Source organism: Tachypleus tridentatus, chromosome 13, assembly GCF_004210375.1.
Source record: "Tachypleus tridentatus isolate NWPU-2018 chromosome 13, ASM421037v1, whole genome shotgun sequence".
Taxonomy (NCBI): Eukaryota; Metazoa; Arthropoda; class Merostomata; order Xiphosura; family Limulidae; genus Tachypleus; species Tachypleus tridentatus.
The window spans coordinates 56,161,163-56,174,622 of record NC_134837.1 but is presented as its reverse complement, the minus strand read 5'-3'; positions in this window follow the sequence as shown (position 1 = coordinate 56,174,622).

Below are 13,460 nucleotides of genomic sequence, written 5' to 3'. Positions count from 1 at the left end.
TCCTTTATGTAGCTTTGTGCAAAAATTATGAAAGAAATTACTTAAGTTTTATTTTTTATTTTTTACAGTTGATGCAGGATTTAAAGGTTTAATTAAAATAACAACCAAGTTAAATAATAATTTATTTTTATTCTTTTTTTTGTATTGTAGTGTTTTCATCATTACCAAAGGGCACAAGTACTTCTTCGTAGTTTAGCACAACAAACCACTGATGAGAGAAATAAAAAACGTTTGGATAAATGTAAGTTAAATTTGTAAAAACATTAGTTTTTAAATCTACTTCAATTAAAGGTAAATCACATCAATACAATGATATTATATAGACACAAAGTTCTTCTTTGCAAACATTGATAACACTATAGCCGATGTTATTACATAAAGTAAAAACATTTTCAGTAGCTATAATATAGTGTTTCTCATTATATTTATTTGTTTTCAAGTAACCTTAAGTAATAAGGATTTGTTGATTTTCCATAATTATTTTTTCTAGTATGCTTTTATGTATTTCATTTTGCACAGTTTGTCTTGATATAACCACACTAAAGAAAGTACAACAGGTGTCTGACATTGTTTGAAACTTGTACCTTAAATATGAAACTGTTAATTTTATTTCATACCTTTTATTTATTCTCTTCTTTATTCTGAAGAAATAATACTGACAGATTATCTAAAATTCTCAGAAATCTTTAGATTATAGTGTTCTTGATTTTTCTCATAACTTTTAGATAAATGTGCTGTGGAATGCAGACTCCTTGTACTTAAAGGTCAAGATTACATTCAGGCTTATGATACTACAAGATTCTACTTGACTGAATGTGGAATATAACTTTTTTTCAAAACTGAAATTTAGCACTTAACTAAAAATTACTAGATGATGATAAATATTGCAATATGGCCATACACAATGTCCCATTTATATAGTATTTTGATACTTAAAATGGGTTTTTAGCAGTAAGTATCATTATCCTTTAATTTCTTGTAAAGAACTAAATTTTATGTCAAATTGCTTTAAGTTATCAATTTTGGATTTTTTATATCATATTTTAACTCTTTCTATAATAACAAATACATGCTTGAAGCTTATCTTCATACAGGGGTAAAAATTCATCTTTTCTTTGGAATTGTTGTAATATTATGTGACGCATGTAGTGTTAAGCTGCTCTTGGTAGAGGTTTTGTTATTTATTATGTAGTATTGTCACACAAGATGTATTCAGTCCTTAACTAATCAAGTGACAAGATCCAATTGTAATGTGTTCCATAAAACAAATTGCTTGCAGTTTTTAAAACAGATGCATAAAAGTTTAATTAATACTAAAAACCTTTTATTGTTTCTGACGTTTAAAAAAATTAATTTATTATTTTTTTATATTCAGATGTTTATCTGTGTTGTGATATATACATATTTCACTATACATGTGAAAATTATGTACAAAGTGAAATAAATTAAAGATTACAAGGAACACTTAAAAACTTAGGGAATGTCTTTGATATGGTTTCCTGAATTAATATTTATTTTAAAGAGAAAATACAATTATTTGTTTTATATATATCTATAGATTATTACTGTGTGATAAAAGAATCATTCCTCAGTTCTGGTATATGATACTGACCTCTTCAAAAGATCCTTTTGTCGGTTTATTGTGTGTGTATATGCGTAAGATATTTTTCATTAAACTGCTGAAAGCACCAGAAGTTTTTACTTGCCATACCAAAATAATTACCTGTAAGATATTTAAAACTTGTTCATAAGGCTAACTGATTATTACATAATAATGACTGTTTTCACAGGTTGAGCCATTAAACAGCAATTTTGTATGTAATGCAGAGCTATGCCTTCAGTACAAAAAACATTTATAGTTCTTTTATATTTACTTAAATATCATTTATAGTTTCTTATTAATGTAGTGTGAGCATTAAAGTCATTTTTTATAACTAATGTATTTACTTTCAATACATGTGTATGTCTATTATTTATGTATAAAAAAGTGAAAATCACATCCATTCAAATGGCCCCCTCAGTGCCACAGCAGTATGTCTGTGAACTTACAATGCTAGAAACTGGGTTTTGATACCCATGGTGGACAGAGCACAGATAGTCCATTGTGGAGCTTTGTGCTTAACTTTAAAGACAAACAAACAATCCATTTGAATGATGTCACAATAAAATATCTGATGGAGTAAATGGTAGTGTTTTAAATTTGTTTTGTCTTAAATTGGTTTGTTTTACTCCATAAATATCTTTTTGAATAGATTTTTCAATGTTTTGGATATTTAGTAGAATTGTTTACAACACTATTTTATAAAAACGATATAAAAAAGCAGCTTTTCTACATATTATATTGATTGTTCATTGATTCAGTGTCCAGATAAAACAGGATAAACAACACAGATATAACTTGCCTAATTCTAGTTAAATGAAAATATCAAGACTAAGCTAATGATTAAGTCTCTATTATGTTAAAGTAGATTCATCCTTGTAGTTTTATAGCTTGAGACAAGAAAGGGTAACGGTTCACTTCTGACTTAGTGCACTTATTAGTGCAGATAGTAAGAAAGCCTTATGTTTGGTGGTTATCATGCATCCCTATGATTGCAGACACAGTTTTTGTTAAATTAAAAATTCACACAATTATCAAAAAAGACAGTTCACTACCTTACTTACTGTTTTACAGAAAACTTAACAATACTTTTACATAATCTATTTTAATATAAAGATGTGTATCTTGAAAACATCAGAAAAGGCTGTAGTGCTGTTGTATATAAACAGTGGGCCTCACACGGCCAGGTGGGTTAAGGCGTACAACTCGTAATCTAAGGGTCGCGGGTTCGCACCCCCGTCACACCAAACATGCTCGCCTTATCAGCCGTGGGGGCATTATAATGTGATGGTCAATCTCACTATTCGTTGGTAAAAGAGTAGCCCAAGAGTTGGCAGTGGGTGGTGATGACTAGCTACCTTCCCTCTAGTCTTACACTACTAAATTAGGGACAGCTAGTACAGATAGCCCTCGAGTAGCTTTGTGCGAAATTCAAAAACAAAAAGATGTAAACAGTGTGTGGCCTTTATATATGATGGTTTAAAGAATGTGTGTGTGTGAATTATCAGTGATGTGAACAATGTACAGTTTAATTATAAGTTGTTATCTCCCTAACAACATTTTTTATTTCAAAAATAATAGTGAAGAATTTATACTGTGGCAATAACTCCAGTAATGAGTTGTGAATTTATGCTTCAATATATTTTCCTTTGTTATTTGTTGATTATATACGGTTCCTTTAGTTGATTTCTCTTATGAAATTTATGTATTTTTGAGACACTAATAAATTAGAGCATTAAATTACAAATGCAGTTTATGTATTTATTTCTTTAATTCAAGTTATTTTCTTTGTAAATTACAGTTCTGAAATAATAAAAAGCAATATTATTTTTGCATGTGAGGCAATACTTAGTAGCAGGATGTATGGTTTTATAACTTTTCCCCCTCTATAACCTAGGCATCTGCCATTATTCAAACACAGATTCCAGGTGTAAAAGCCTTAAATTATTTAACTATGTAGAATTCAGTAAGTGCGTAGTTGATGAAGGTTGACTGAAATGAAACATAAATATGTTATAACATATTATTTACTTATTAGTATATTTAATAATAATTGGCACTTTTTGTGTTAGTAATATATATATACATATACTTGTTGTTTATATGGTAATATTTAAAATTAGACAAGGGGAGTGGTAAGTTAGCAAAAAAAGAAATTGAATATGCATATTGGTATGGGCTCCAGGCCCATATCAAAATTAATACAGCCCTGTTTCTCTGTATGCAAATATATGTTTAGTGGTAGTTTAGATTAACTGCTAATCTCCATTGTTCAATTATTTTGTGCTTATTTTGCATGATTGTATAGTTTGCAATGGTTTGGATTAATTGGTAATTTGTACACTTTGATTAAAGATGTTTTCATTGTATAGTATCGTATAGTTAATATGGTGTTCAGTATGTTTTTCTGCATATTATTTATGGTTTATAGTTTAGTTATTGTGCATTTTTTCTGTATGTGTGTGTGTGTGTGTATAAATTTACATATATTCATAACTTGTGTAAATTGTAGATTGATGTTTTTGAACAAAAACTTTAATTTTTTTTTAGAATTACTGAAACTTATGTAATTTTCCCTTATTTGTTTTATAATTCGTGTGTTCATAATGTGGTTGTATACAAAAATGTATTGTTAATACAGGAAGCTGTTTTTGTAGTTCTGGATATATGTAGGTATGATTTGTGTAAACATTACATTAGGTTTATAGTACTTTATTTAATGTGTTTATGGGTTATGCAAAAAGAAAAAAAAGGTTTAAAATGTTGTCAGTTTTCAATTGCTTACACAAAAAGTGGTTTTTGAAAATATTGTATATAAGTGAATTGGGTGATTCATCATGCACAATAATGAATGTACTTGTATAAATACACAAATACTTTGTTAGACACACGTAAATCTTCAGCCTTCATCACTGTTGGAATTTTAAACAATCCAAAAACTTTATATAAAAATAAAATTTCCAATCATTTTGATATTAAGGTATAAATTAAAATATGCAATTAAGAAAAATTTGTGTATTTTTGGTAATCTATAGCACATGAGGAAGAAGAGATCATGCTGTAGATTATGTTGTTTCAAATAAAGAACTTTTTTAACAGTATTTTGTCAGTATTAAGTAATTTATGTTACATGGATTAATATTGGTACTTTGAATCTGAGGTCTTGTGGTTTGCAGATATTTGCTGTAAAAACATACTCCATATAGGGCAGTTGGTGCACTATTATAAGAGTGGCAGTCAAACCCCACTTTGGTCATACAGCCTTTTGTTTAGCTTTCTCTGAAAATCTCAAACTAAAAAAATATCACAATGCTTATTCAAGAACATTTCTATCAAAAAGCAGGGATGCATCTGTTTCTAAAACAGTTTGGTTGTTCAACATCAGTTTTGAACTTTTTAAAAGTATGCATATCCTCACATTTCACACTAAACAAAATATGTTCTGTTTTCTCAAGTTTGCAACATTTATGAATGATAAAAACTTTACATTTAACAAAATAGCTTTGTTTTGCTAATACTTTGTATTATTACTCAGAGTATTTTTCATTATCAAGCATAGTAACAAAGTTATTGATAACAAAATTAACTATGTGGAGTATTGTGGACATTTTTGTTCTCTTTTTTTTGTGTGGGACTTTCACTTGTAATTTCCCTTTCATCTACTGCTGCTTCTTCATTCAGTCTCTTGCATTACTATATTATTTATCCATTCACATTCTTGTCTTTCCATTTATCTCCTTTCTTTGCTATATTGCTGGTCAAGCAATTTTCTACCATCTTGTTTTGTTATCAGTCAGTTTCTTGTCTATCTTGCTTGTGAATTCATTGGTGTACTTTTCTACTATTTATTAATTCATTAAATGAAAGATGAGATATTTTATTCATTAATTAATCACAAAATTATTATAGTTAATGTATTTGAGTATGAAATACAATCATTTTAAATACCTTGTTGTTACTAAGAATTATGAAAAGGGAAGCAAACAGAAAATGGTACACTATACATGTTTATTGAAAGTAAATATGTTTAAGATTATATGTTGTGGTAATGTAATTATGAGTTATATCCATAACAATGTTTTATACGTATTTCAAAGAAAATAGTGAAGCATTTATATTGTGTAGCAATATGGTTCTTTTAAAAATCATTGGGATACTGTTATCAGATATATTTTTATTGTAGTAATTTCTTAGCTAGCAGGCATAAAATGCCTAGAAATTTATAAGGATGTGACAAGTATTTGCTAGTATATTTCAAAACTAGATCATAAATAAAAGACAGTTGTGGAGTATCTTGTCATTTCAAAGTAGAAAATGAAGAACATGGAGTGTTAACTATTGCAGTTATTTTGTACAAGTTCCCTTGTTTTACATTAGTAAAAATGTGTATCAAAAGCTTAGAACAAATTAATGGCAGTGTACAAGCATTCAAGTTTGTAGAAACTTTATAGAAGGAAATAAAGTAATTTGTTATTGCTACTTTAATTATTTTCACTGTGATATTTGGATAATTGATATTGAAGAAGAGTGCATATTGGGAAGTGATTTTGCACAGAGACATGGATACATGGTTAGGCAAGCTTAAAATAGTATCGCAGTCTATGACCTGAAAATCCCTTTGCACTTTGTGGTAATTACTACACCAGAGATTGGTCTTCCCATGAAAGCAAGGAAGGTATCCAATATACCACCAAGAAATGAAATACTCAAGAGATTGGTCTTCCCATGAAAGCAAGGAAGGTATCCAGTATACCACCAAGAAATGAAATACTCAAGAGATTGGTCTTCCCATGAAAGCAAGGAAGGTATCCAATATACCACCAAGAAATGAAATACTCAAGAGATTGGTCTTCCCATGAAAGCAAGGAAGGTATCCAATATACCACCAAGAAATGAAATACTCAAGAGATTGGTCTTCCCATGAAAGCAAGGAAGGTATCCAATATACCACCAAGAAATGAAATACTCAAGAGATTGGTCTTCCCATGAAAGCAAGGAAGGTATCCAATATACCACCAAGAAATGAAATACTCAAGAGATTGGTCTTCCCATGAAAGCAAGGAAGGTATCCAATATACCACCAAGAAATGAAATACTCATACCAGAACTTATTAAAAACAAATTTACATGTAGAGTAGCTGAGCTGTAATGTATGCAAACATGCCAGTATGTTCTGATGGATGTATTGTTGGTAAAAATCTTATGAACCTGAATAATAAAGATGTTATAATAAGGGTCATTAATATAACAAACCATAACATTTGAGTCAAATCTGGATGGTGCATTGCAAGATGTGAAGCTGGACAGGTTGTACTTCCACATCAAAGAAAATCAGAAGTAATTACCTTTAGGAAAATTTGTGGAAAGTACAATGTGAAATTCTTATGTAAGGACAGATTACCAGCTCACTTACAAGGCTGTATGAAGGGAGCTTTGCAGGTCTTAAGGTAACTGATCAGTCTTGCAGTTAATTAACTTGCTCATGGAAACATCAGAAAAACTTGTACAGTGGATCTCATGACTTAAGCCATATAAGTAAAATATTGCAAAGGATACAACCCTAATATGACAGTTAACCAGACAACTTCCACTTGCAAAATAGACTAAGATGTTTAAAGAGATAGAAGCAATGAAGGAACAAGGAGTGATAAAACCAAGTACTAGAACATGAGCATCACCTAAGATACTTGTGAAGAAAAAGGATGGATCCCAAAGGTTCTCCATGGACTACCAGAAGAAGAATGAAGTTACAAAGAAGAATACTTAACCACTGCAAAGGATTAATTATACCTTGGATTCTCTATCTGCATTGAAATGGTTTTCACCATTGGATCTTAATAGTGGATATTGGTAAGTGGAAGTCAACAAAGCAAGTAGGAAGAAGATAGCCTTTACAGCAGGAAATGGATTGTAGCAGTTTGCCATCTTATCATTTGGATTGTGTAATGCTCCTGCTACATTCTAACAATTATTGTAAAGTTTTCTGTCTGAACTACCCTTGAATGTCATACTCATCTATTTAGATGACATAATCACACATAGAGAGATATTTGGTGATGTTTATGAAGAACTAAGAAAAGGAATCTTTTAGCTGAAACCCAAGAAATGTGAATTATTTCATCAACAGATGAGTTTCCTGAAATATCTAGTCTGCAGAGGAATACTTACAGGTACGTCAAAGATTGACTCCATTTAAAATTGGCCAATACTTGCAGGCTTCGATGATTGGAAAATCTGTGAAGAGGGAGATTACATCAAAACTGGCCATTAAGGCTTTATGATTTAGTTGATTAAGAATAGTTTTAGAGTTAAAAGAGTCTTTGAAAAAGAAGCCGTCTGATGTTACATATTTAGAAAATGCTTACTATATATATTTACCAAGGTTGTAGTTAAATTATTCATAGATTGACATTATGAGTCGTAGCTGACAATCAGGTTTGTGAGTGCCGTATAGTTGTGGTGTGCATAAGTCGGTCTTTCGTAGGTGAGAAAAAAGGTTTTCTGAGATTATGTTGCTTTTTCATTTGTAGTAGTAATTTGTTACTTGGTTTTCATGTGTTTTTGTTGGATTTGCATGTATTAATTTAAATGTGTTTGTATCTCATAAAATGTTCATTTTTTGAATGTATTCATTATATCTATAGCATTGCCTTTATCTGCTTTTAGAATTTTGATGTTGTTATATTGTTTTAAGTTGTTTATGGAATTAATATCTTTTCATATGAGGCTGTTTTTTAAGTTTTCTTTTTGGTGAAATTATATTGACGGTTTTGCTTGAAAATTATTTTAAAAAGTTGTTTAAGATACTGTTTTGGGGTGTTTTGGGGAAATAGATGTTTTCAATTCTACCTGGAAAGATGGGTTGTTGGTTGTTGGTGGAATTGTTGAAGAAGTTGTCTTCTTTCTGGTGGTGGTTTTGAGTTTTTGTAGAGTGGATCACCAGTCTTCTAGCTAGGTCTTCCAGGAAGGCTTTCATTTTGAAGGATGGAATATTTTTAGGTGTTACTGCGAAGTTGAGTCTTTTGTTGAGTAGATGTACCACTTCATTGCTTAATTTGTCAGTTGGATCTGTTAACTATGAGGTTTGTTGGTGGTATGTCGTGTTGGTACCTTTATTGTTGTTGGCATCTTAATTTATTTAGTTTCTTGTTGTGGCATATCTTCTTTTTCTTGTCATTCTTATTATAGATTTAACTGATGTTGAGATGCATGAATCCATAAACATCTGGTTGAATGCAACAGGCCAGTTGATGGTCTAGAGTCATTTTTAGTTTCTTCAAGTCATTTAGTTCTTTATATTTCGAGTTTAACATAGCTTTAGTAGTTTTTTCTGTAAATTATGGATAATATTTGTATAGTGGTTAAAATTCTTGAATAGCTTTATCTTCACAAAATTAGGGATTAGTTTTCCTTTCTGCACTGTTGGATGAAATAAATGTAATTTTTCTATTGATAATTTTTTTGGTTTAACTTTGTTAGTTTTGTTAGAATCACACGAGCGTGTACAGTTAACAATGGCATAATGTAGGTAAGTTCAGGCATAATGGAGTTTAAACAGATAACACAGTACACAAAGAAACACAAAAGACTTAAACTTCTCATGTAATTATTGTGGTGAAGTAATTCTTGATGACGAGAAACCTATATATGAAATAAAAATGTATTTCAGAATGACTGGTATTGGTATGAACACTTTTACTAAAAAAGCAGAGAACAACGTTTCGACCTTCCTAGGTCATCTTCAGGTTAACAAAAGATTCTGCATGAACTAAGAGAGTTTTTGGAATGAGCTGTAACTGTTGTCATTTTGTAAATTTTTGTGTGATATAATTCATCCTTTACAAAAACTACTTGAGAAGCCAAATACGTTTTATTAGACGTCTGATTGTGAACAAACATTCAAAACTGGGAAAGAAGTTGCCCAATACCTCTTCATTGGCATATTCAATTCTTGAATTTCTACTGATTTTGGACACAGATTCCTGTGATTTTTTTTTAGGGAGAGAAGTTTTATCACATGTATAGTACGAAAAAAGAACATGCCTGCCAAATAAGGCAAAACAATGCATACTGCAGAAAAGAAGTATTGTACATTTCAGAAAGAGCTACTAAGTTTCATTAGAGCCCTGTCACTTCTACCATTATCTATATACATAAGGGCTTATTTTCTATACAAATCACGCAGCAGTGGCTGATGATTTTTCATAACCCTGAATACCAAATGGCAAAGTCACTCCAAAAACTCAAGGAGTACAATTTTAATATTACTCTAGATGGAAATGCTGACATTTTATCCTGAAGACCACATATAAATGACAAGTATAAACTTACAAACACTGAGAAGAAAGAAGCACAGGACAGTATAACGGATTTAATAAGGTATATTTATTTTAATATCTGTTTGTTTCAGTTTAATATATATTTAGAAATGCATATAACTTGTTATTAAATATGCATTGTGAAAGTCACACCTATTCTCTAAATTTGTAGAAATTTCTCGAGTGTAAGAATCAACAATATATGTATAACAAAAGCACTAGTATATACTTGAATATTTTTTTCTAACTGAACTTTCGAGAACTTTGCCCTAAAATTTTTATAAACATGCGTGCAAGAGACAGTTTAACATTGTTGATTTTCCACAATCAATATACTATAACCCTCAGAAGCTATAACTGTGATAAATGCTGTTTAATAAGAAAAATACAGATGTTTGACCAGGAATGTTTACAGATTTGAAACATTACAAACCATTTAACTTCAGTGAATTTACTTCGGATGTTGGTATTTCTACAAAATTGTTATCAATTGTATTGTTATTTATATATTAAAATATATTTGTGTTAAGAAAAAATTGTGTGTATCAATGTTGTTGGAAAATGCAAATTTTACAGATATTGACACTCAATTAACTTATAAATTAAAATTTCAAACTACATAAAATTGTAGTATATAACATCATAAATACAAAATTCATCCGAGATAAATTATAATACGTAACAATAGAAAAATATGACAAACACCCTATACAAGCCAAAAACAGAGATGTAGTATGCATAGTAGGCTTCCTTATATTTATAAGAGGGCTTAATAAGTCAAAAATTGGAAAAAAACACTGAATAAAAATAAGAACAATTACAGTTGATATCTCCCAAGTCTTTACATTCAGAAACATTCCATCATTTACACAACTGGACAACTTGAGTGTTAAGAAAACACTGGAGTGAATAAGAGAATACTTTTACAGGGTTGGATGTTAAAAGTCTGTGAAAATTGGTGTAAAACGTGAGCTGTACTGTTAACAGACCTTTGCTATAGCTAGTCATTATTGTGTTGGAGCATCACTGGAGAGATCTTGATGTACTTGGTCCTCTTTTACAGAGTAATAACAATGAGAATATATGCATCATGGTTGTGATGGACAGTCTCCTCATATGGCCAGAAACACATGCTGTTCCTAACCAGAATACAGAATCTCCTACAAAGAAATTTGTTTTAAGATTTGGTGTGCTCATGGAACTTTGAATCAAACTAATTTGCAGAAATGAATCAGATCCTTTGGATTATAAAGACTAGCCCTTTATCCATCTTCTGACAGCATGGTGGAAAGATACATATACTTTATTAAATCAAATAACTACATATGTGGATACACATAGCAAAACATGGTATCAAGGTCTTCCATTGCTACTGATAAATTGTAGTACAGTTCTGTATGAAGTTGCCAGCAACATACTATCATCACTAATGTTCAGAAGAGAACTAGAAGTGCCATGCATCTTTTGTATTTTTGTCCAGAGTACAGTTGCTCAAAAGAACATTAAAATTACATAAAATGTAGAGAGACTAAGGAACACTATTGATGACTTACATGACTTCACCCAAGAAAGACTTAAATCAGCTTTCGTAAAATGAAAAGCCACTATGATACTGTTATCAATTAGACTGGATTCCACTGCAGTGGCATGGTATGACCTAATGCAACCTCAAATCCTATTAGTGTTGTGGCCATTCTAAAAAAAGGTTAGAAGTATGAAATAGATAATCGTTGAAAAAATAACCCGTTTTCACGTATATTTATGCATGGATATTCATACGTACCCTAAGTTAAAAGAAAAAGATGTGCTATGGGAAGTTTCCAAACGAGGCCCCATGTCAAATCTGTATAAAGAAATGGTGTCATCAATGAAAATGGTCTTAACAACATGCATTAAGCTGATACCAGAGTGGTGTTTCACATCACAGCTACCATTGATACTTACCAAAGAATCATCATTCACTCTGATGATACAGATGTTTTTTATTGTTGTTGTACTATTGCAGTAAAGAACTGTTACCAGGATTAGTGTATATGCATTGCACAGAATAGTGGTAATATATATTAACAGAAAAAGGTTAATGCTAATACAGACCATCTGTGAACAGCTGGATGATTCCCTGTGTCAGTCCTTGCTAGCTGTATATGCTTCAACTGAATGTGATACCACTAGCAGCCTCTTTAAAGCAGGAAAAAATAAAACTTTCAACAAGCTACAACAACATAAAAATATGTGATCTGCATTGACATCATATGGGGCAACAGGTCTCTAGGAGACCATGCCAATAATTTGATCATAATTTTGTCACCTTACGGAAATAAGAAGGAGAGATGACTGGGAAACTATGTTCCACTTTGAATGAACAGGGGTGTGTCTATGTCTAAGAACTTTCCATCCCACAGAGGATTCCATTCATCAGCATATAAAGCGAGTTCACTATCAGGCCACAATTTGGTGTCACAGCCATGATCCAAAACTAACTCTTAAAAATCCAATTGAATAACTGAAAAGTTATTTACATAAAAGATGCAGCATCGGTAGATGTTAGCGACCTAACACATCTTTGCTGTTCTAACAGTGTGTGCGGCGGTGTAAAAAGCTACTATGGTCGTGCTTCAGGCCTACAGCGCTCAATGTGCTGCTCACATAATGGAAAGGAATGTGCTTACAGAAATGAATTGGTTATAGACTCTGACAGTGATGATGATACTGAGTAAACAGCCTTTTTCGTTTGTTTTTGTATATGTATGTGGGTGTTTGAGGGAAGAAAAATAAAATATGTTACTGTGCTCAAATGTTTCCTTCGGGAAAATAAAATTATATATACTGTATATACACACACTTAACATCAGCATAAATTTTTAAATCTCACGAGAAACGATGATGCTCTTACAAATTTAGTAATTTAGGGCGAAGCTTTTTAAGTGAAACTTCAAAGGTATTTGCAGATATCCATGTTCAAAAACATGTCAAAACGAGTTAATTATTTCACACTTTTATTTTTAAGTTTAGGAGACACCGAATAGATCAGAAAAGTATAGTTTTCCCTTGGCTTAAAACGACCTCAAACAGTGAAATATTATAAAACGTGTTAGGATATGTTTTTGTTTTTTTAAAATCATAGCCATAAATGTCGTATTTTATCACACTGCCAGAATAATCATATGAATAATGTAAATTATATCATACAGTATTGAAAGACATTATACAAACTTCATTTTGGTACCACATTTATTAGGATATAACAAAACCTAACGGAGTAATTACAATTTTCATGGTTTTCGATGCAGCGTTTCGCATCACTTCTTTTTCTTTACCTAGAGCACTTATGAATATTCAACCAAAATATAGTTTATTGGATCCACAACCACCCACTTCATACTTGTAACACGCCAGTGCATTAAAAATTAAGGTTGTGTTTTGTTCTACCGTGGAGGTGGGTTCACTTCCAGAACAGGCCCTTTGCTACAACAAAATATATAACAGCCTTGAGCGAGCTGCCTTGAAGGAAAATTTGACAAGCACTAGCCTAAAGAAAACGA